Consider the following 21,996-nt stretch of genomic DNA (forward strand, 5'->3'; position numbering starts at 1 on the left):
TGTCAGTTCATATCCTTTGTCCACTTTTTGATGGGGTTGTTTATTTCTTGTAAATTTGTTTAAGTTCTTTGTAGATTCTGGATATTAGCCCTTTGTCAGATGGGTAGATTGCAAAAATTTTCTCCCATTCTGTAGGTTGCCTGTTCACTCTGATGGTAGTTTCTTTTGCTGTGCAGAAACTCTTTAGTTTAATTAGGTTCCATTTGTCTATTTTGGCTTTTGTTGCCATTGCTTTTGGTGTTTTAGTCATGAAGTCCTTGCCCATGCCTATGTCTTGAATGGTATTGCCTAGGTTTTCTTCTAGGGTTTTTATGGTTTTAGGTCTAACATTTAAGTCTTTAATCCATCTTGAATTAATTTTTGTATAAGGCGTAAGGAAGGGATCCAGTTTCAGCTTTCTACATATGGCTAGCCAGTTTTCCCAGCACCATTTATTAAATAGGAAATCCTTTCCCCATTTCTTGTTTTTGTCAGGTTTGTTGAAAATCAGATGGTTGTAGATGTGTGGTATTATTTCCGAGGACTCTGTTCTGTTCCATTAGTTTATATATCTGTTTTGGTACCAGTACCATGCTGTTTTGGTTACTGTAGCCTTGGAGTAGAGTTTGAAGTCAGGTAGCGTGATGCCTCCAGCTTTGTTCTTTTTGCTTAGGTCTGTCTTGGCAATGCAGCCTCTTTTTTGGTTCCATATGAGCTTTAAAGTAGTTTTTTCCAATTCTGTGAAGAAAGTCACTGGTAGCTTGATGGGAATGGCATTGAATCTATAAATTACCTTGGGCAGTATGGCCATTTTCACAATATTGATTCTTCCTATCCATGAGCATGGAATGTTCTTCCATTTGTTTGTGTCCTCTTTTATTTTGTTGAGCAGTGGTTTGTAGTTCTCCTTGACGAGATCCTTCACATTCCTTGTAAGTTGGATTGCTAGTTATTTTATTCTCTTTGTAGCAATTGTGAATGGGAATTCACTCATGATTTGGCTCTCTGTTTGTCTATTATTGGTGTATAGGAATGCTTGTGATTTTTGCATATTGATTTTGCATCCTGAGACTTTGCTGAAGTTGCTTATCAGCTTAAGGAGATTTTGGGCTGTGACAATGAGGTTTCCTAAATATACAATCATGTCATCTGCAAACAGGGACAATTTGACTTCCTCTTTTCCTAATTGAGTACCCTTTATTTCTTTCTCTTGACTGACTGCCCTGGCCAGAACTTCTAACACTATGTTGAATAGGAGTGGTGAGAGAGGGCATCCCTGTCTTGTGCCAGTTTTCAAAGAGAATGCTTCCAGTTTTTACCATTCAGTATGATACTGGCTGTGGGTTTGTCATAAATAGCTTTTATTATTTTGAGATACGTCCCATCAATACCTAGTTTATTGAGAGTTTTTAGCATGAAGGGCTGTTGAATTTTGTCAAAGGCCTTTTCTGCATCTATTGAGATAATTATGTGGTTTCTGTTGTTGGTTCTATTTATGGGATGGATTAAGTTTATTGATTTGCGTATGTTAAACCAGCCTTGCAACCCAGGGATGAAGCCGACTTGATCATGGTGGATAAGCTTTTTGATGTGCTGCTGGATTTGGTTTGCCAGTATTTCACTGAGGATTTTTGCGTCGATGTTCATCAGGGATATTGGTCTAAAATTCTCTTTTTTGTTGTTGTTGTGTCTCTGCCAGACTTTGGTATCAGGATGATGCTTGCCTCATAAAATGAGTTAGGGAGAATTCCCTCTTTTTCTATTGATTGAAATAGTTTCAGAAGGAATGGTACCAGCTCTTCCTTGTACCTTTGGTAGAATTTGGCTGTGAATCCATCTGGTCCTGGACTTTTTTTGGTTGGTAGGATATTAATTATTGCCTCAATTTCAGAGCCTTTTATTGGTGTTTTCAGAGATTCAGCTTCTTCCTGGTTTAGTCTTGTGAGGGTGTATGTGTCCAGGAATTTATTCTTTATGTGGCATTGAATCCTTATCTCACTGAATGTGCTAATCAATCACTTGTCCATTTGGTAAGTATGCTTCTTACATGTCACGCAAAAATTCCAATCCCCAGTCCTATCCTTGATAATCCCACTTAGCAGATGACTTTAGACACATTTATTCACTGAACATTGATTTGGCCATTGTGTGAGCAGACTTTAGTAATAAAAGGGAGGCTAGCGGATGTGAACACTTTAACTTTCCTCCTCTCTTTACCTTTTCTCTTTCCTGGCTCCTGTCTTGGAGAAAGAAGACCCTTTCCTTTTTGCCAAGTTTGCCCCTTCTGGCTCTCTTGATTCTCCCCTGTCTACCTCTACGGGGTCCTTCTCTTTTACTCTCTCACAAACTGTATGTTTAATGCTTTCTTCCCTTCTCCCATGAATATGGTCAGCCGAAGCCTTCATTATCTTAAACACTACCACTCAAACATTTTCCCCGCAAAGGGATAATGCAGTCTGCCTTCTCTTCACACTGAGCTTCTTGAGCTTTCTATGGCCCTTGACTCTTCTTCCTCACCAGATACTCAATCCTTCACCTTTTGAAATCTGGTGTATTCCCTTAATGTTCTGTTGAGAGTGCTTCCATGACTGGAGCCTGGTGACAGGCTAAATGACAGTTCCTTGAAGCTTATGTCCCTGACCATCTTCCTCTTCCCCAACTCTCCCCTCCCTTGGATGCTGAGACCTGGCCCCATAGTAATTCCCATCCTTTTTTTTTTTTTTTTTTTTCACCTCTTTTATCTCCTTAGTATTATAGCTTTTTTAAACCTTTTGCCCTAAGCATAACATAGTGTTTTTGTTTTGTTTTGTTTTGATTTTTTCCTTAGGCCACTTCTCTCTGTTGGTTTTCCTTCAGGTTTCTTTCATCCTCCGGACTTCAATTGCTGTTGCCTATGTTGCCACTTCCAAACCTGTATTTCTACTATTGACCTCTTTCCTAAGTTTCAGAACTATGTTTCTATCTCCCTCCTAACAACATCAGGGTATCTTTACCTGAAGGTCTTTGTCCATCTCAAACTCGATCAATCAAAAACCTGAGTCCCCTTTCCTCCACTAAATCAGATGCTTCTCCTGGATTCTCCACGTCTTTCCAAGGTGCCACCTCCCACTCACACTCAAACCTTGGAGTCTTCTTCTTCTTTTTTTTTTTTTTTCCACATATTGTATGATTTTATTCATACGAAGTACTCAGAAATGGCAAATCCCCATAGTGAGAGAACACAGCTCAGTTGTTGGCAGTGGGTCTGGGGAGGGAAGAATGGGGAGTGATTGCTTAACAGGCATGGAGTTTCCCTTTGGAGCAATGGAAAAGTTCTGGAACTAGATAGTGATGGTTGTGTCACATTGTGAATGTACTCGGTGCCCCTGAGTTTTATAGTTTAAAATGGTAAATTTCACGCTCTGTGTATTTTACCACAATAAAAACATTTTTTAAAAAAGGATTGAAATAATCATTATTGTGAATATCTGAAAAAAAAAAAAAACTTGGAGTCTTCTTAATGCCTTCTCATAAACGGTCAGAAACGGGTTACTTCTACTCTGTAACTTCTCTTATGTACACCTCCTACTTTCTGGTCATCACTGAGGTTCAGGTTCTCCTTTCTTGCTTTGAGCGAAATCGCTTCCTGAATTCCATGTCTGCTTTCTAGCTCTTAAACTCTAGGGCATGAGACACACTACAGTAGAAATCCTCCTATTCTAAAATATCAGAATTTGTAGGTAGTATGTGGGTTAATAAAAACAAAGTCAATTAAAATAGAATCAGATGGTACATGCATATCTTACTTTTTTTTTTTTTACCTTAAAACATATAAATGTGCATTAGTCTAACACTTTCTGGCCCATTGACTCATACTCTGCATCGTCTTTTTTTTTTTGCATTCACATGTCAACTGCATGATTTCTTTGGTTTTGGTTTCTTTTAAGTGGAGCAAGAACTTAAAGAAACTTTTGAAGCGATACGAGAACAAAATCCTCCTAAATTTTAATGCTATCCCAGCAGCCATTTATAGCTTTCTCCTCTACACAAATTTTTTTTTTTTTTTTGAGATGGAGTTTTGCTTAGTTGCCCAGGCTGGAGTACAGTGGCACGGTCTCAGCTCACTGCAACCTTCCAGGTTCACGAAATTCTCCTGCCTCAGCTCCTGAGTAGCTGGGACTACAGGCATCCACCACCACACCTGGCTAATTTTTTTGGTATTTTTAGTAGAGACGGGGTTTTGCCATGTTGGCCAGGCTAGTCTCAAACTCCTGACTTCAGGTGATCCGCCCGCCTCAGCCTCCCAAAGTGCTGGGATTACAGGCGTGAGCCACCACGCCTGGCCATCCACACCTAATTTGATGATGTCAAAAAAAAAAAAAAAAAAAGAAACCCAAAAAACCCTACTTCTTTCAGAGAAAATACAACTCTCTTTCTTCCACCACTTTAATTTTATCAGTTTATTTTAAATATTAAATAAATCATCTAATTATAATAACAAAGACAACCTGTATGAACAGATTTGGGCACAAAGGCAACCTATCTTGTTAAGTATATAATACAAATGATGAGAGCAAAGGTGTTCAGATATTTTGTCTGGAGAGAGGAGCCTGTTTGTGATGAGACAAGACATCTGTGTGTCGTGGCCAAGAATCAGGGCTGGGAACATATCAGCTAGTCTGGGAATTTGGCTTTTTGGGGTTGAGTTAACAGAGTATCTACTGTATTGTCAAATTACCTGGAGTGAGATCGCTTTGTTTCTGAAACCCTAAAGAATACCACTCACAGTCTGTAGAGATACCTGACCTCATGGGAAGCTTACTTTGAGGAGGGAATGTGGGAAGTATTGTTAGAATAATGCCCTATTCCCCTATCAGTAACTTCTGCCTTGGCAGAGATGGCTATTAGTCTGACATAAAGCAATGAAAATGCTACAGGGCCTTTTCAATTTTTTTAAACAGAGACTTAGCAAAAAAAAAAAGAAAAAAAGAAAAAAAGAAAAAAATTCATACAAAAATATTGAAATGAATACATTTATACACATCTGATTTTAATGTAGAATTTCCATAGCAACATATTACTTATTGTTTAATGTTCAGTAACTTAGAGCCTGATTTGCCCATAAAACAGTTGCGTAATGCTGTTCAGATTATAGGAACCTCGTTCTTTATATGAAATATTATGATCTTCAGCCTTTCAATCTACCATGAGTTAATGCCTACTCTGGGAATTGATGTCATATTCCCTAACTAGAATCACTCTTGGAGAGCGAAAATAATTTATTGAGAAAAATAATCATAAAAGAAATCGAGTGTACTAATCCATGGATAAAATATAATTTTAAAATCTCTTTCTGACTTAGAGTTCATCTGTGAAATGATTTTACTGAGTCCCATCCCCTACAAGTAGGGACACTGCCAAAAACCGGAATCACCTCCCTTTAACATGTAAAAATGTATCACTGAGCCCAAAGCCAGCCCAACACCATCTCCAGATTCTTGAAAGACTCTCCTTCAAAAATCAAGTCCATTCATTTAGCGCGTTTCCAGAAGTTCATTGACTGTTGGATAATCAGAGGTTTAGATTTCATCGACATGCAGAAAATAGGCTCTGTGAATTCTCTAGGGCTCTTAGGCCAAGCCTGGAAAAGCTTGCTTGGACCTGTCCCTTGGACCTGTGTCAGTGTGCTGTCACTGGGAGTTCGGAAACATTTTACAATGCAGCCCTGAACTCTGGTGCACGGATGACTTGTTTTTCCGAAAGGAAAGAAGGCCAGCATTACTATGTAAGCAGAGGAAGTTGACATGATCTCATTCATGGGCCTTTCTTCTCTTTGTGTCAGGGGAATCGGCCTCTGCAGAATAGTAAGCCTTTCTTTCGGCCACACATGGTTGTCTGCCTAATTTTCCTCATTCTTAACCTCTGCCTTCTCCTCGGAATGAAGTGTGAAATACTGCCAAGACTCTGCATTCTTTCTGTATATCTTCCTCACAATAGTCAGAAGGAGCAGGGTTAAAGATATTTGCACACCGAGAAAATAACTCCAGCACACAGGACCAGGTCTGAACAGCCAACTACCAATGGAAAGTGGCTGCACATAGAAATGAATTCAGAGAAGAATATTTGTTTCTGTCTTATACAATATACATGTCAGCAACCTAGTTAAGTGTTGCTTAATTTAAATTAATGATAAAATATACTGTAAATAAGAAAAGTCCCCAAAGCAAAAACTTTCATTTAATAGTACTAATTGCCTTGGAGTCAGACCTTTGCTTCAAAACTGATTTAGTACAAGAGGAACATTAATTATTGAGTAATATTTAAATCCTTGTGAAGTAATAATTTAATTTGCCGTGTTTTATATGGTGATGCTTTTTAAAATTCTTTTATTTGCTGTACATATTGTAGAATTGTGAATAATTCTATAGATAAGATTATTCTAAGAACATAGAGATAATACTTTTTTTTTTTTTTTTTTTTTTTTTTTTTTTTTTGAGACAGAATCTCGCTCTGTCACCCAGGCTGGAGTGCAGTGGCCAAATCTCAGCTCACTGCAAGCTCCGCCTCCTGGGTTCACGCCATTCTCCTGCCTCAGCCTCCCGAGTAGCCGGGACTACAGGCGCCCGCCACCTCGCCCGGCTAGTTTTTTATATTTTTAGTAGAGACGGGGTTTTACCGTGTTAGCCAGGATGGTCTCGATCTCCTGACCTCGTGATCCGCCCGTCTTGGCCTCCCAAAGTGCTGGGATTACAGGCTTGAGCCACCGCGCCCGGGGAGATAATACTTTGACTATTTGTAGTCAGCAATTAAATATATATTGCATCCTGCTACTCACAAAACACTTAAGCAGGACTTTATCATGGTCTCAATTGATGACCTGATTGATCAGAAAGCATTTTATTTTTACTGGTTTACTTAAAAAGAGAATGAAATAGCTCTGTTTCTAAATGTATGTTGCTAATATCAACTGGTAAATCGATTTTATTCCTAGTATTCTGTTACCGATCTCCTATTTCTCATTCCTAAGGGAACAAAAAGAAGGGAGGAAACGAGAATCTGCCTAGCGTTTGAGAGTAGACCTTGGAGAGTGGGGTCTGATGATTCGTGCACACTAGAGCTACAGCGCAATGAAATGTCACACATATGTCCTCCTTTCCTTTTGTGTCCCCTTCTGATTGCACTGTCATGCAAGAACCATAGAGGACAAAATCATCGTGAAGCTCATTTTTCATCCTATGCTATGTGGCTTTGGGAGCTTCAGGTTTTCTTGGGACCTTAAGTTCCCATGGGATCTGTCAGGAAGGAAACCCCTCACGGCCACTTGATTCTTTCTTCCCATGCCTTAAAGGGACTAACTAGCTTCTTCTTAGAGATTTTTTTTTTTTTTTTTTTTTTTGAGGCGGTCTTGCTCTGTCACCCAGACTGGAGTGCAATGGCATGATCTCGGCTCACTCTAACCTCCATCTCCTGGGTTCAAGCAATTTTCCTGCCTCAACCTCCCGAGTAGCTGAGACTACAGGTGCCCACCACCACACCCGGCTAATTTTTCTATTTTTAGTAGAGATGGGGTTTCACCATGTTGGCCACGCCGGTCTCAAACTCCTGATCTCAGGTGATGTACCTGCCTCAGCCTCCCAAAGTGCTGGAATAATTACGACAACATAATAGCATTTTGGAAAACAAAATGGAGGAAAAAACCATGTCCTTTAATAAAATTATTCCAACACAATTGGTATTTATAAAAAATATATTTTGTCATCCAGTCTCTTTTGTATACATCCAATTTTACATAGATTTGTAATCAGGCTTTTTTTTAATACTTAACATAGACATATTGCTGGATTTTTAAATCCAGTTTTCATAATTATTGTTTAAAACGGCCGTGTAACAGTTCATGAAATAAATGGTCCATTGTTTATATAGAGAAGTCTTCCTATTTTTTTAATTTAAGTTTTTATTTATTTTTACACATATATAAGTAAACTATACTATCCTGTTACTATATATTATGTGAATCATATTGCCGTATATGTTCCTATACTATATAATATTGAATTATATTAATTCACATTACTTTCCCCTTGTTTTAAAAATGTCCTGGAGCTAGAGACCCTATAAGTGGATACACTGGGTTAATGGGTATGGATATTCCATAGCTTTTAATACACATGCCAAATTGCTCTCCAAAAGGGCTGAGCCAATTATGAATGAAAATTCCAGTTTCAAGGCAGTCTAGCTCCTAGTCTTTATAACTACTCTCGATCCTGCAACTTAGGGAGAGAACCTGATGAAGGACCAGTTTGTTCCATGCTCTGCGAAGAAGAGAATAATGGTTGCAGAAATCAGCTTCAAGTGATTATTAGGAGAGAAAATTGACATCTTCCTCTGATAAGGCAAATTGGAGAACACATTATGCCTAGATGTTGTACTATTTACATCTTAGTCTCTATTGTGTTTCTCTTGCCTATTCATATTTTATAGGTACGTGTTATTTTATTCATAAAGATTTTGATAAAGTCATATTTTTATAGAAAAGTTATTCAAGTGTGGAAGCATGTGTCAGCCTCCCACTCAGCTGATTGTATCATTTCCTGCTCAAAACCCTCACCAGACTCCATTACTTACTAAATAAATTCTGAATTCTTTATTCTGACACTTCAATTCCTTCATTTTCTGGCCTTAAACTTTCTTCTATCTTTATCTCTTACTAGAAGTTCTCTACACAGCAGCAATCAGTGATTCTTGCTATTCCTCAAACAATACTTCTTCCTGCTCCCTATCGTGGGTTTCACCTTTCCTGTCAAAATTTCACTTGGATTTCAAGGTGTTTAGAGTCATGCCCTCCTACAGCTTTCCCTGATTCCTGACATGTTTCTCCTCCCAAGTGCCTATAATTTCTTCCTCCTCTGGATCATGGTGAAAGTTTTGCTTCTCTCTTAAGGCATTTATTACCTTCTATCTCATAGTACTTGTGAACTTGTCAAATACCATTAAGTTGTAATATTCTTGATGTCAGGGAAACTTCTTATTTATTTGTTAATTGCTCACAATATTTATCAGTGTGATTTACATATAGTAGTTTCTTAATAAATATTTGTTTAATTAAAGTATATAGGTTGGACCCAAGAGACCCCAATTAGTGTCCTAATCCGCAACTTAGTAGCAGCTATCAGAATATAGACATGAAGTCTCAAAAGGAAGTAATTAGACATCTATACTTATGTGATAACTGATGCAAACAATTCTGACCCTCAAGTGTTTTGAGATCTTCAAGTGTGTTCTGAATCATCAAAGATAAAATGATCTACTAGATTCTTTCAGGTTGCAAAACAACTAATATATATCCAGCCTACTTCAATTAGGGTGTATATTGTAAGGATTCAAAAGGAAATAAAGAATGATTAAAAGCAATCCGTTTCCCACACTACCCCAGCTCTTGGAGGACCAGAATTGTTACCTCTTTTCTAGTTTTTCCTTGGCTCCCCAGCACAGGCTCCTATTGCTCCCAAGTCCTAAACTTTGCCATTATGGAAACTAAGCCTCAGTTGGTCTTTGCTACCACTGCTCTCAAGATTGACTTTGTCATTACAGTGGGAGATTTGACTGATCAGCCAGTCCCAATCTACTAGGTGCCCTCAAGCCATCTGTGGTTGGCCCACAGTCTACAAGGCAGCCAAATGCCAGAGTTTTTAGACTGGGGTCCCACTCATGTCCCACTGTGGCCCAGCCGGCGGTGTTAGGATGATTGTGAAAATTGTGCAAATTCTGGCCACGTATTCACCTAAGGAATTGGACATGAGACTTACACTCCTGGCATTAAATCTCTTAAACAGGTTTAGTTTTTCACTCTTAAATTATTTTCTAATTTTATAAAGTTGGTAATTCATATGTTGTATATAAACTCAATTAAACCTGAATTTTACGTCAGTTGGGACTTTATCCAATTTTGACAGGTGTTAATGGATATTCTACTTAATAATAAGTACTAACTTTGCCAGGTGTGGTGGCTCACGCCTGTAATCCCAGCATTTTGGGAGGCCGAGGTGGGTGGACCACCTGAGGTCGGGAGTTTGAGACCAGCCTGACCAACATGGCGAAACCCTGTCTCTATAAAAATACACAAGTTAGCCAGGCATGGTGGTGGGCACCTGTAATCCCAACTACTAGGGAGTCTGAGGCAGGAGAATCACTTGAACCTGGGAGGCGGAGGTTGCAGTGAATGAGCCAAGACCTCGCCATTACACTTCAGTCTGGGAGACACAGCGAGACTCCGTCTCAAAAAAAAAAAAAAAAAAAGTACTAACTTTATCAAGCACTTACCATTGCAAATGTGTCTTCTTTCATCTTCTCAAGAACTCTGTAAGATACTTTTTTATCTTCATTTCATAGAAAAGACTCAGTTTATTAACTTGTGTACAGTCACAATTAAGTCATAGAACCGGGATATGACCTTAAGTTGGTTAGGTTACAAAACCTGTACATGAATCACACTCAAGCACGGACAATGTAGAATTTGAATTATTATTTTATTTTTATTTTTATGTTTTTAGAGACAGAGTGTCTCCCTGTCACCAAGGCTGGAGTACAGTGGTGCAATCATAGTTCACCACAGCCTCAAACTCCCAGGCTCAAGCCACCCTCCCACCTCAGCTTCCTGAGTAGCTGGAATTACAGGTGCTCACCACTGTGCCCAGCTAATTTTTAAAATGTTCTGTAGAGACAGGGGTCTCGTTATATTGCCAGGACTGGTCTTGAACTCCTGGGCTCAAGTGATCCTCCCGCCTCAGCCTCCCAAAGTGCTGGGATTACAGGCGTGAGCCACCAGCAGAGTTCGGATGATTTAACACTCATTTTTCTCCAAGTAGAAAGCATATCAGGTTTTATGTACATTTTAACTTTTTCATATCTCAGGGTGAGCCTGGATATTTTGCAAGTGAAATGAAGAGTACCGAGGCTCAGGGTGCACACCTGAACTTCAGTGTCGTCAATATTCCTGCTTATTCCACCGTGAAAGGTTTTCTCCCCACCCTTCACAGTTTTATTCTCAAATATTATATGGAAAAAATGTGCTCTGCACTGTGACAGAGCTTTATGCTAAAGGGCTTTCAAGAGAGTTAGCAGAGAAGCAACTTTGCTGTGTTTAAATAGCTTTCCTGAAAATATCACACTGCTCAAGCATTAGTGTTGCCTTTATAAGTATATACAAAACCACTGGAACAAATGAACTTAAATTTGCAAAACTTAGAAGAAAAAATAAAACATGATCAGATCGCTTTCTTCATTAGAAGCTGAACTGGGTTCACAACTGCATTTCCAATTCAATTAAAAATTTGAAATTCACTGCGGTCTCTCCTACAATGTTGTATTCCTTTTATCTGGAATTTCAGGTTTCTTTTTTCTGTTTCCTGGGATTTGTAAAGTAGCAAAATCAGCCAGTTTACGTTTAAGATGTTTTGATTCTTTTCTCAGACTCTTGCCAGTGTACTTAACACAGAATGATTAAAAGCTGTGTGTTCTGTTAGAACTGTTATAGTGTTTAAACAAGGAAGTCTGTGTTTGTTTAAGAGAATGGGGAAATGGTTATCTTGACAGATTAGACTGAAAAAACAGGACAGCCACAGTCTAGAACAGATGTCCACATTTGCCACTTGGCTGGCTTTTTGAGGTATTCTAAACAAAACTTGCTTGTGTGCTTGCGCGTGTGTTCTGCTTGACACCTGACTGAGGAATGTGATTAAGAGCTACTGCCAGGGCCTGCGTGCCTCTGTGGGCAAATGTTCCCAGGTTTGAAATTTCTCAGAGTCTGTTTAACTATGTCATAATTAAACTAATGGAACACAAGAGAAATTTCTCTAACCGGCTTAAAGACCCCGTTCAACTGCAATTTCATCTCACATCACACACAGTTCCTGTGGCTTCACTGCAAAGTCGAAATGAAGCTGAACAGAAGCTGCAGGGTACACCACATTAATCAATCTCTTAAAAATGTGATCTTAAAAACTGGATGAAACATCAGTGGCGGTTGTGGTTTAGTGGGAATAGCACTGTATGAAAATTCAGGAAACCTTAATGCAAGCCCTAACTCTGCCATTTACTATTATGGCCGTTTGATCTTGGTCAAGTCCTCACTTAACCTTTCTCGTTTAACGAAGCTGTTGTTGATGATACCGATGACAACAGCTTGTGTTTATTGAGCCTGTATTCTGTGCCAGGCATTGTTACAAGCTTGACACGCAATACTCCATCTTATCCTCAAAAAGCCCTGAAAGGTGAATACAGTTAGCTTTGTTATTTCCTGTGGAATCTCAGCAAAGCTAAGGATTTTGCTCAAAGTCAGATATCGAATATGTAGCATACCAGCTAGGATGTTTCCCGGGTCTAACAATTATACTTTATTGGATTTCTGTCTTTTCAAAGAGGATCTTCAAGGTAATTTCCGTTTGCAAAATTCAACAGTTGTGAAATCTGAACATATGAAAATCACTTTAAATATGTCTACAAATAAAAAAGACCCAGACTTACCCTTGGTTGGTTATAATTGTGAATACGCATAGATGTCTACATTGCCTCATCGCAGTGTACCATAAATAATAACATATCACTTTTTATCAAATTTACGAAAGTATGGAATAGACTCACTACATGGTATTTGCTTACTCAGATTTGGGGAGCTTAAATCTCTGGAATGTGGGATTATGACCTTTTACAGAGGAAGAAATTCAAATTATAGTGTATAGTGTAGGACTTTGAGATATACTTGCTATCTCATATAAGAAATGGCCAATGTCACTGTCTTTGTTGTATTTATTACTATTTATATAACTTCATTTGAGCTTTATAATATGGATGATATTTAAGTAAAATTAGTCTGTATTTAGAAGTTATTCTACTGCAACTTTATTGGTAGCAAAGAAAGAAAGGTTTCCATTGGCTTACTTGAAATAAGTAAGATCTTTTGACTTATCTCAAATATATTCTCATGTGGTATGTGAATATATTTTCCAAAAACCACGGCAGCACAGCTTCGTTGTTGTTTTGTTTTGTTTTCAAGACAAGGTCTGGCTCTATCACCCAGGCTGGAGTGTAGTGGCACAATCTTGGCTCACTTCAGCCTCCATCTCCCGGGCTCAAACCATCCTCCCACCTCAGCCTCCTGAGTAGCTGGGACTACAGATGTGCACCAGCATGCCCGGCTAATTTTTGTATCTTTTGTAGAGACAGGGTTTTGCCACATTTCCCAGGCTAATGTCAAACTCATGAGCTCAAGCAATTCACCCACGTCAGCCTCCCAAAGTTCTGGGATTACAGGTGTGAGCCACTGTGCCCGGTCAACAGCACAGTTTTTATTGAAAATATAAAATTTGAAATGTTAAAGTAGCAAGTGGCAGTCCACTTCTTCCCTGGCTGTGTTGTCAATGTGAGTGGGGTCACCAAGGTCTTTGGCAGACCAGACAGGATTATGAGCATGGATTCTACTGGTTTTATTCTTAGAGACTAGCTAGAGTGTTCCGTGAATGCAAAGTCTAAAAGATTGGTTTGAAGAATTAAACATGCACCAATTTTATATATCTGTACATATTTATTAGTCAAATAAAATGTATTTAATAATTACTACTTGCGCAGTTGTTTAAATGACGTATGGTAGTGTCTAAGCTCCTATAATCTTTGCCTGAAGACAGTCAGCCTGGATAGCTTCATTTCTAGTCCTCTTGTCTTAGTTTTACTTCTTTCGGCTCTAACCCTGCTCCCTTGTAAATCTCATTCCTAACATTTGGAACCACCTTTTACTCTACATCTGCTGTTTTTCTCTCCTACCACTTCTGTTCAGGATAAATATCTTGAAATTCTAACCTCAGCCATCAATCTTTCCTGGATCAAATGATGAAAGGACTTATCCAAAAAGCGATTTTGTTTACCACAAAAATAAGAGAGCATTTCTTCCCAAAGAGGAATCTATTGTTTTGTCTTATCTCCTCTAGAATGAAAGAATTAAACAATTGAACCAGCAGGGTCACTTGTTTATCCCCATGCTGACACAGTGCCAGGCAGTTGATATTAATAGATAACAAAGGAATTTCAGCATAATTACTTCTTACATACATTCTTGGCCATGTGTCATATAATTTCCCTGGTTTGATTTCCCCAGGAATTCCTAAAGCTAGGAATTTAGATTAGTTTCTGCTAACATTTAAGATCACCAAATTGGGGCTGTGATCTCCATTTCATACATAGCTCAAAGATAAATACAAATAATGAGCTCGAATATGTTGAGTCATGGTTAGGAAAAGTGAGGTCCAAATCTTCAGTGGCTGTCGGTCTAGGATGAGTCATGTGGTCTGCCCCTTCCACAACTGAGTATTTACTCGGGTGAAATCAGGGTAAAGCAATGATCTGAGACAGCCCACAGAGCAGTCTCGGAGGTAGGGGTGTGTGAGGCATGCCTGGATATTTGAGTTGATTTATGGGGGACTTGTGTGTTTATGAAACTCGTGGGTTTTTTGGTTTTTTGGTTTTTGGCATCACTGTCTAGACTGCTTCCTTCTTCCTGCTCCTCACCCCTATTCCAGAACTAGTGCTAACTTGCCTACTGTTGATCCATGGATTGTGCACGCAAAGCTCCAGGCCAAAGATGTTCACCAGGGTTTAGAGATAAACAACTTAAAAAATGTATCTTTCAAGCAGTGCTTCATCCCCTTGAGTTGTTTGTTAACTCACCTTTCTAAAATTTACCAAATCTTAAAAAAAAAAAGTTGACTTACATTTTAATTTAAATAAATGTATTATAGAAGGAAACAAGATATCCTATGCTGTAAGTAGGAGACTCCATTCAAAACTGTGGAGACAAAACAATGGTGTTTAGACTTTAAATGCTATAAAGGATCTGAGATTGAGGCCCGTTCTTTTTTCTGAAAGAGATGTCAGGGTTATAGAAGTGGCAAGGGCATACCAGTGCCAAACTAAAACTTTCTCCTTGGCTGGACTCAGTGGCTCATGCCTGTAATCCTAGCACTTTGGGAAGCTGAGGCGGGTGGATCACCTGAGGTCAGGAGTTTGAGACCAGCTGGCCAACATGATGAAAACCTGTCTCTACTAAAAATATAAAAATTAGCAGAGCATGGTAGGTGGGTACCTGTAATCCCAGCTACTGGGGAGGCTGAGGCAGAATTGCTTGAACCCGGGAGGCAGAGGTTGCAGTGAGCCGAGATCGCACCACTGCACTCAAGTCTGGGCAACAAAGTAAGATTCCAACAACAGCAACAACAACAACAACAACAAAAAAGGCCATGCACGGTGACTCACACCTGTAATCCCAGCACTTTGGGAGGCCGAGGTGGGTGGGTCACAAAGTCAGGAGATCAAGACCATCCTGGCTAATATGGTGAAACCCTATCTCTACGAAAAATACAAAAAATTAGCTGGGTGTGGTGGCATGTGCCTGTAGTCCTAACTACTTGGGAGGCTGAGGTAGGAGAATTGCTTGAACCCAGTAGGTAGATGTTGTAGTGAGCCAAGATCGCAGCACTGCACTCCAGCCTAGGTGACAGAGTGAGACTCCGTCTCAAAAAAAAAAAAAAAAAAAAAAAAAAAGAAAAACAACTTTCTCCTTGATGTATTCAGAAGGATTGAGAGAAAACTGAAAATAGAATAACTTGCTCACTGTGTAAGTTAGCGTTACTTAATGCTGTGTTTTTGATCTACTTCATTTCACACACCTTCAATAGCATTTGTCTCACACAATGAGAAATGTTTTTAACTACTGTCTGGACCAAATAGTAGCTGGCAGTAGATTCAACATGGATTTATTGAATGCCTATCATGTGTATCATTTGTACAAGGCATTATGGGGAATACAAAGAAAGCAGATTAACTTGAATTGGGGTTAGAAGACATAAATGATATGTATTTTATATATATATGTGTGTGTGTGTGTGTGTGTGTGTGTATTGAGTATTTCAAGGATGTACTTTCCTTCTGGTGTTTACCATTCTCAAAAAATATGTAATCTTAATTTTTTTTCACCAGAAATCCTTTCAGGATTGCATATTATATTGATTAGAACAATGAGGCAGTGCCGTGTGCATTGGGCTTGATAATCTTTGAGAGTAAAATAATATTAGATTTGGTGACATGACTGGTGTCTTGTTTTTTCCAGCTTTTAAGTCTAGCCTTTCATAGAAAACAAAAACATTGCGTTTCATTTGGAACTTTAAAGTGCTCTAAGAGAAATCCACGTGAGTGAAGGGGTGCTCAGTAGCTCACAGCTCAAGAGTGCCCCATTGACTATGCCTTCAACTCGTTTCAGAGAAGTTGCTGGCCACGCTTGGCCAAGTGTTAGCCTTCTGAACGAAATATAGGCACCAAATAGGAAATCAGAGCAAGTGGACTCTCTAAAGAACAGTTCTTTTTTTTTTTTTTGAGATGGAATCTCACTCTGTTGCCCAGGCTGGACTGCAATGGCACGATCTCAGCTCACGGCAACCTCCGCCTCCCAGGTTCAAGCAATTCTCCTGCCTCAACTTCCTGAGTAGCTGGGATTACAAGTGCACGCCACCACACCTGGGTAATTTTTGTATTTTTAGTAGAGAGGGGGTTTCATCACGTTGGTCAAACTGGTCTCGAACTCCTGACCTTGTGATCCACCCACCTTGGCCTCCCAAAGTGCTGGGATTACACGCGTGAGTCACTGTGCCTGACAAAAACAGTTCTTTGACACAGTTCTTTAGTGAGAAGCACTTTAATCATGGAATCTGGCAGTTTTTATCTATTTTAGTGAGGACGCTCTCCTTCCAGGTTCCAGAAGCAGGACACATATCCATGCATTTCAGAGGTCCTGGAAATAAGGCTATTTTGGGCTATGCAGGACACTCAGGACATAAATCTTGCACCAACCGTGGGGGTGTGGGACAGCAGACAGCTCCTAGGTGCAGTTTTCTCCTCACCATGCCCTAAACGAAGTGGAAAGGTCACTTGGATAATGAAGCAACAGGCTTCTTGCTTGTATTCAGACATGCTTTTACTGCATTTGGTTTAGTTCCCCTAGACTTCAATATCATACTGAGAATTTAAAACTCACCTTAGGCTGTCCTTTGGGACAGGTGTGTGCTCATCTGCATGTGTGTGTTCCAGTAAGGTCTGTCCCTGGATCCCTGGTACAGCTTTGAAGTGGAATGGTGGCTCCACACACAACAATGAACAATTCTTTTCCTTTGTTTTCCCACACTTGCTCCCCCTGCCTTCTTCCCGGATTCCCTCTCTACTGTTCTTGCCATCTTCCGGTGCCCTATCTCTCAGCACCATTTCTCCTTCCCAAGCAACTGTCCAACAAACTGTTGCATCTAAGCAAACATTGTTAATCCAGAATCCTTTTGGTTATTTCTCAGAAGACTCCATTTGGAAAACTGTTTCTCCTTTCAGATTTGGGGAATCACAATGTTAAAACTTAATTCATTTATTCAACAAATGTTTCTCAAAGGCCTACCCTGTGCCAGGCACTATGCCAGATAGACACTTAAATAAATAATACATGTTCAGCACTTTAGGAATTTTAGAATCCAGTGGGAGGAGATAGGCAAGTAAATCAATGATAATTATAAGTAATATATTAGTCATAATAAAAACTACGCCAGGGGGCCAGGCAGGGTGGCTCATGCCTGTAATCTCAGTACTTTGGGAGGCCGAGGCTGGCAGATCAACTGAGGTTGGGAGTTGGAGATCAGCCTGACCAACATGGAGAAACCCTGTCTCTACTAAAAATACAAAAAAAAAAAAAAAAGAAAGAAAAAAAGAAAAAAAAAAAAAGTAACCGGATGTGGTGGCACATGCCTGCAATCCAGCTACTCCGGAGGCTAAGGCAAGAGAAGTGCTTCAACCAGGGATGCAGAGGTTGCAGTGAACCGAGATTGCGCCATTGCACTTCAGCCTAGGCAACAACAGCGAATCTCCATCTCAAACAAACAAACAAAAAAACCCCAAACTGTAGTAGATCTACTGGTATGCAGCTGTGTGAACAAGGAGGAGAGACATCTCAGTCAGATGCTCTGGGTCCTTCAAGCTCCCTTACCGGCCCTTTTGCCACATTGAGCCCCACATAGTGTTTACCTCACTGTAAGAGCAGAGTGTGGGAGCAGGGCTAGCACACACTGGTATGACTGTTCCCGTTGTTAAAACATTGAAGTACTCCTGTAGCAGTAGGTGATGACTTCAGTGTCCCTTCTACCCCAGGAGCCCCAGCTATTTCCCACAGACTCAGTAACTAAGGACAGACTGAGGCCCTGCCGGCATGTTTCCAGCATTTTGGCCTGGGGCCATTCTGTTTAGTTGTCATCTGGGCCATAAAGATTGCTCGATGGTATGAATATCCTCCCTGTGTACTGGAATTGTTGGGCATTGAATGTGCTGCACCCAGCACAGAGACTGCCATATAAGTAGTGCACAATAAACATTAGGTGGATGTTTAACAAGTGATGTAATTACTAGGATTTGGGATGGGGAAGTTAATAGAGCAGGCTTCTTGAATGAAGTAAGACTTCAGTCGAGTTTTGGAAATCTTAATATTTTTAATTATGGAAAGAATAAATGCACATCATTGAATTTTATGAAAATTCTGCAAAGTACAAAGAAGAAAACAACAATTAGCTATAATGATACCACCCAGAGGTGGCCACAACTATCAATTCGATGTGTTGTCTTTTGAAATTTTCAATATGTGTATTTACTTCTCTTTTTCTCTCTCTCCCTCTCTCTTTCTGTGTGTGTGTGGGGGGTGGGGGGGTGGGGGCATGTATGCAAGTGGGCCTGTAAGAGGGGTGTGGTGGTCATAATAGTTTAAAATTGTTTGATGTGGCTTCTTTTATTTTTCTAAGCACTTGACCTTGGCCTTATTCTGCCTGATGTACCCACCTATCCATCTGTCAGGAATGCAGACAGGGAACACAGTGATACTCAATTTTTGATATTCGAAGATATGATTTTGCAGCAAATCAATAGTCTTGAAAATCAGGATATTTCTTGGAGAAAAATAAGTCAAAATTACTTTGTTTCCTTATTTTTTAGCATATCAAAATCCATACTTAGTGAACTAGACCATAGGTAATTTCTTCTTCTTTTTTTTTTTTTTTGAGACGGAGTCTCGCTCTGTCGCCCAGGCTGGAGTGCAGTGGCCGGATCTCAGCTCACTGCAAGCTCCGCCTCCCGGGTTTAGGCCATTCTCCTGCCTCAGCCTCCGGAGTAGCAGGGACTACAGGCGCCGCCACCTCGCCCGGCTAGTTTTTTGTATTTTTAGTAGAGACGGGGTTTCACCGTGTTAGCCAGGATGGTCTCGATCTCCTGACCTCGTGATCCGCCCGTCTCGGCCTCCCAAAGTGCTGGGATTACAGGCTTGAGCCACCGCGCCCGGCCGGTAATTTCTTAATAGAGGGCTGGTCAGGAAGATTACAACAGTCTTCCAGTCCAGGGAGTTTGGGGGAAGAAGAAGGAAAGAGAATTGGGAGAGAGAAAACATCAGATACATGCTCTGAGTTAGAAAAATGAGGTGAACAACAGGAGTCTTGCCCACCTCCTCCTCCTGATGCCCATTTGGGGAGTGGGGGAGGTTGCCACATTGGCTACCGTGTATCAATCAGAAGTGAAGCCACAGCAAAATGAATGGTGGTACAGCAAGCTCAGGCAGAGAGAGGTCTTCAAGTTTAATCTTGTTGGAGCTGTCCTTGGTCCCTGTGGAGCCAAGAGGGACCCAGCATGACTGTGGAGACTGTCAAATGGGGTTACCAGAGTGGAGGTGGGGTGCCTCTGTCACAAAAGATGTAGAGCTGACAGCTCAAGCTGGGGCTCAGTGGGAAATGTAAGACCTGAGAGAAGTCTAGAATGTCAAGCTTATCCAACCAAGCTGAGAGACCAGGTTGCCAGCTCCACCAGCTACAGATGCATGCTATGAACTGCATTTGGGGCTGTAGCGTCTAGGGGGTAAGGTTGCTCCAAGGGCAAGGGAGGCCAAAGAACTGAAAGAAATTGACTCGGTTTTTCTGCCCTGAGGTCAGTAAGCTTCACCTCTCCCCTCTTACCTTGAGATGTTAGCATTTCTATTCAATACTACTTAAAGCAGCAGTCTAATTTATAAAATCAGATTAAATGTTATATCTGATAGGGCACTTAGTTAATGTGTTCCCAGATAATGATATCTGAGTACTGGAGGGGAGGAAAACACCATCCATAGATGAAAGAAATGATGTGTTTTCTCCATCTACGTGGGTTGTGTTACTTAAAATTATGCATGCACATGCATATTCAGTAAGATCATCATACTGGATACAGAGTTGCTCCTGTTAAAGTTGTTTTGTTGGCAAAGATCAGAAACTCCCTAAGGTTCACTCGACTAACAGAGTAAGGGATAATTTAAGAATACCAAAAGGCAATTTCATGGATATCTACAGATGAGAAGAAGAGAAGACAGGTTTCAGGAGACGTAGAATGGGAAATTAAAGACCATGTTTATACTCACAACATCAGCGATCACAGGATTTCTCTCATTTCTGCTTCCCTTTGCTTATTAAGCTTGTTCTTGGTACAATATGTACTGATGGCAAATAAACACACGAAAAGATGCTTAGCATCATTAGTTACTAGGGAAATGTTCATTAAACCCACAACAAGCTAATATTACACACTTATTTAAAAAAAACTGGCAAAAATACAGAGCAACTAGAACTCTCAAACAGTGTTGGTGGAAATGCAAGATAAACATTCTTTTATCTTGGAAATTTTTTTTATCTTTGGAAAACAGTTTGTAAATTTCCTATCAAGTTAAACATACGCTTCCTGTATGATGCAGAAATTCCACTTCTACATACTTACCCAAGTGAAATGATTTTTAAAAAGTCTACATGAAGGCTGGGTACAGTGGCTCACACCTGTAATCCCAGCACTTTGGGAGACTGTGGCAGGTGGATCACCTGAGGTTGGGAGTTCAAGATCAGCCTGACCAAGATGGAGAAATCCCCTCTCTACTAAAAATACAAAATTAGCCAGGCGTGGTGGTACATGCCTGTAATCCCAGCTACTCAGAGGCTGAGCTTGAACCCAGGAGGCAGAGGTTGCAGTGAGCCAGGATCGCAGCATTGCACTCCAGCCTGGGCAACAGGAGCAAAATTCTGTCTCAAAAAAAAAAAACAAAATAAAAACAAACAAACAAAAACGAATAAAAAGTCTACATGAATGCTTATAGCAGTTTTATTTATAATTTCTCCAATCTGGAAAATAAAACAAAACAAATGTTCTTTAACTAGGAAATGCATAAACAAATTGTAGTACATCGAATACCATGGAATACTACTTAGTAGTGAAAAAGAGTAAACTACTGATATATGCAATGAGATAAATGAGTCTCAAATGCATTATGCTAGTAAAATAAGCCACATTTAAAAGGTGACATTCCATTTATATGGCACTCCCCAAAAGGTAAAACCATAGAAATGGAGAGTAGGTCAGTGGTTGCCAGGAGTTAGGGGTGGGTGAGGACATTGTCTGAAAAGGAGAAGCATAAGGGAATTTTTTAGAGTGATGAAGATGAGGAAAATATTCTGTCACCTCATGATGGTAGTGACATGGCCATATGCATTTGTCAAAAATCATAGCATTTTACACTAAAAAGAATGATTTTATTGTATGTATATTTTTAAAATTTTGGAAAAGGTTAAAAAGGAAGTAGAAAAACAATTCCAGTAAGACAGAAAATATAATTGACACTTCTCAGGTCAGATTACAATGTTGGTCCAATGACAGATGATTCCTCAGCAGAGCCCTGAGCTGTTTCTCCAGGTTTTGAGTGGTTCAGTAACCACGGGTTTGCAAATGAAGGGACTTGTCCAGTTGTACCTTGTGGCACCACTGATTAAGATTATTTAATGAGCATTTTCCCACATCTTTAAAATTATCTTGGATGCATCTATTGAAAATGTTGCTAGTGACCCATTCTACCTATAAATGTATCTGCCAAGTTTCAAAGAATAATTTGAAAATCATGTGATAACTAATTGTCAGAGA

The sequence above is a fragment of the Rhinopithecus roxellana genome, chromosome 3, assembly GCF_007565055.1.
Source record: "Rhinopithecus roxellana isolate Shanxi Qingling chromosome 3, ASM756505v1, whole genome shotgun sequence".
In the NCBI taxonomy this organism is placed as follows: Eukaryota; Metazoa; Chordata; class Mammalia; order Primates; family Cercopithecidae; genus Rhinopithecus; species Rhinopithecus roxellana.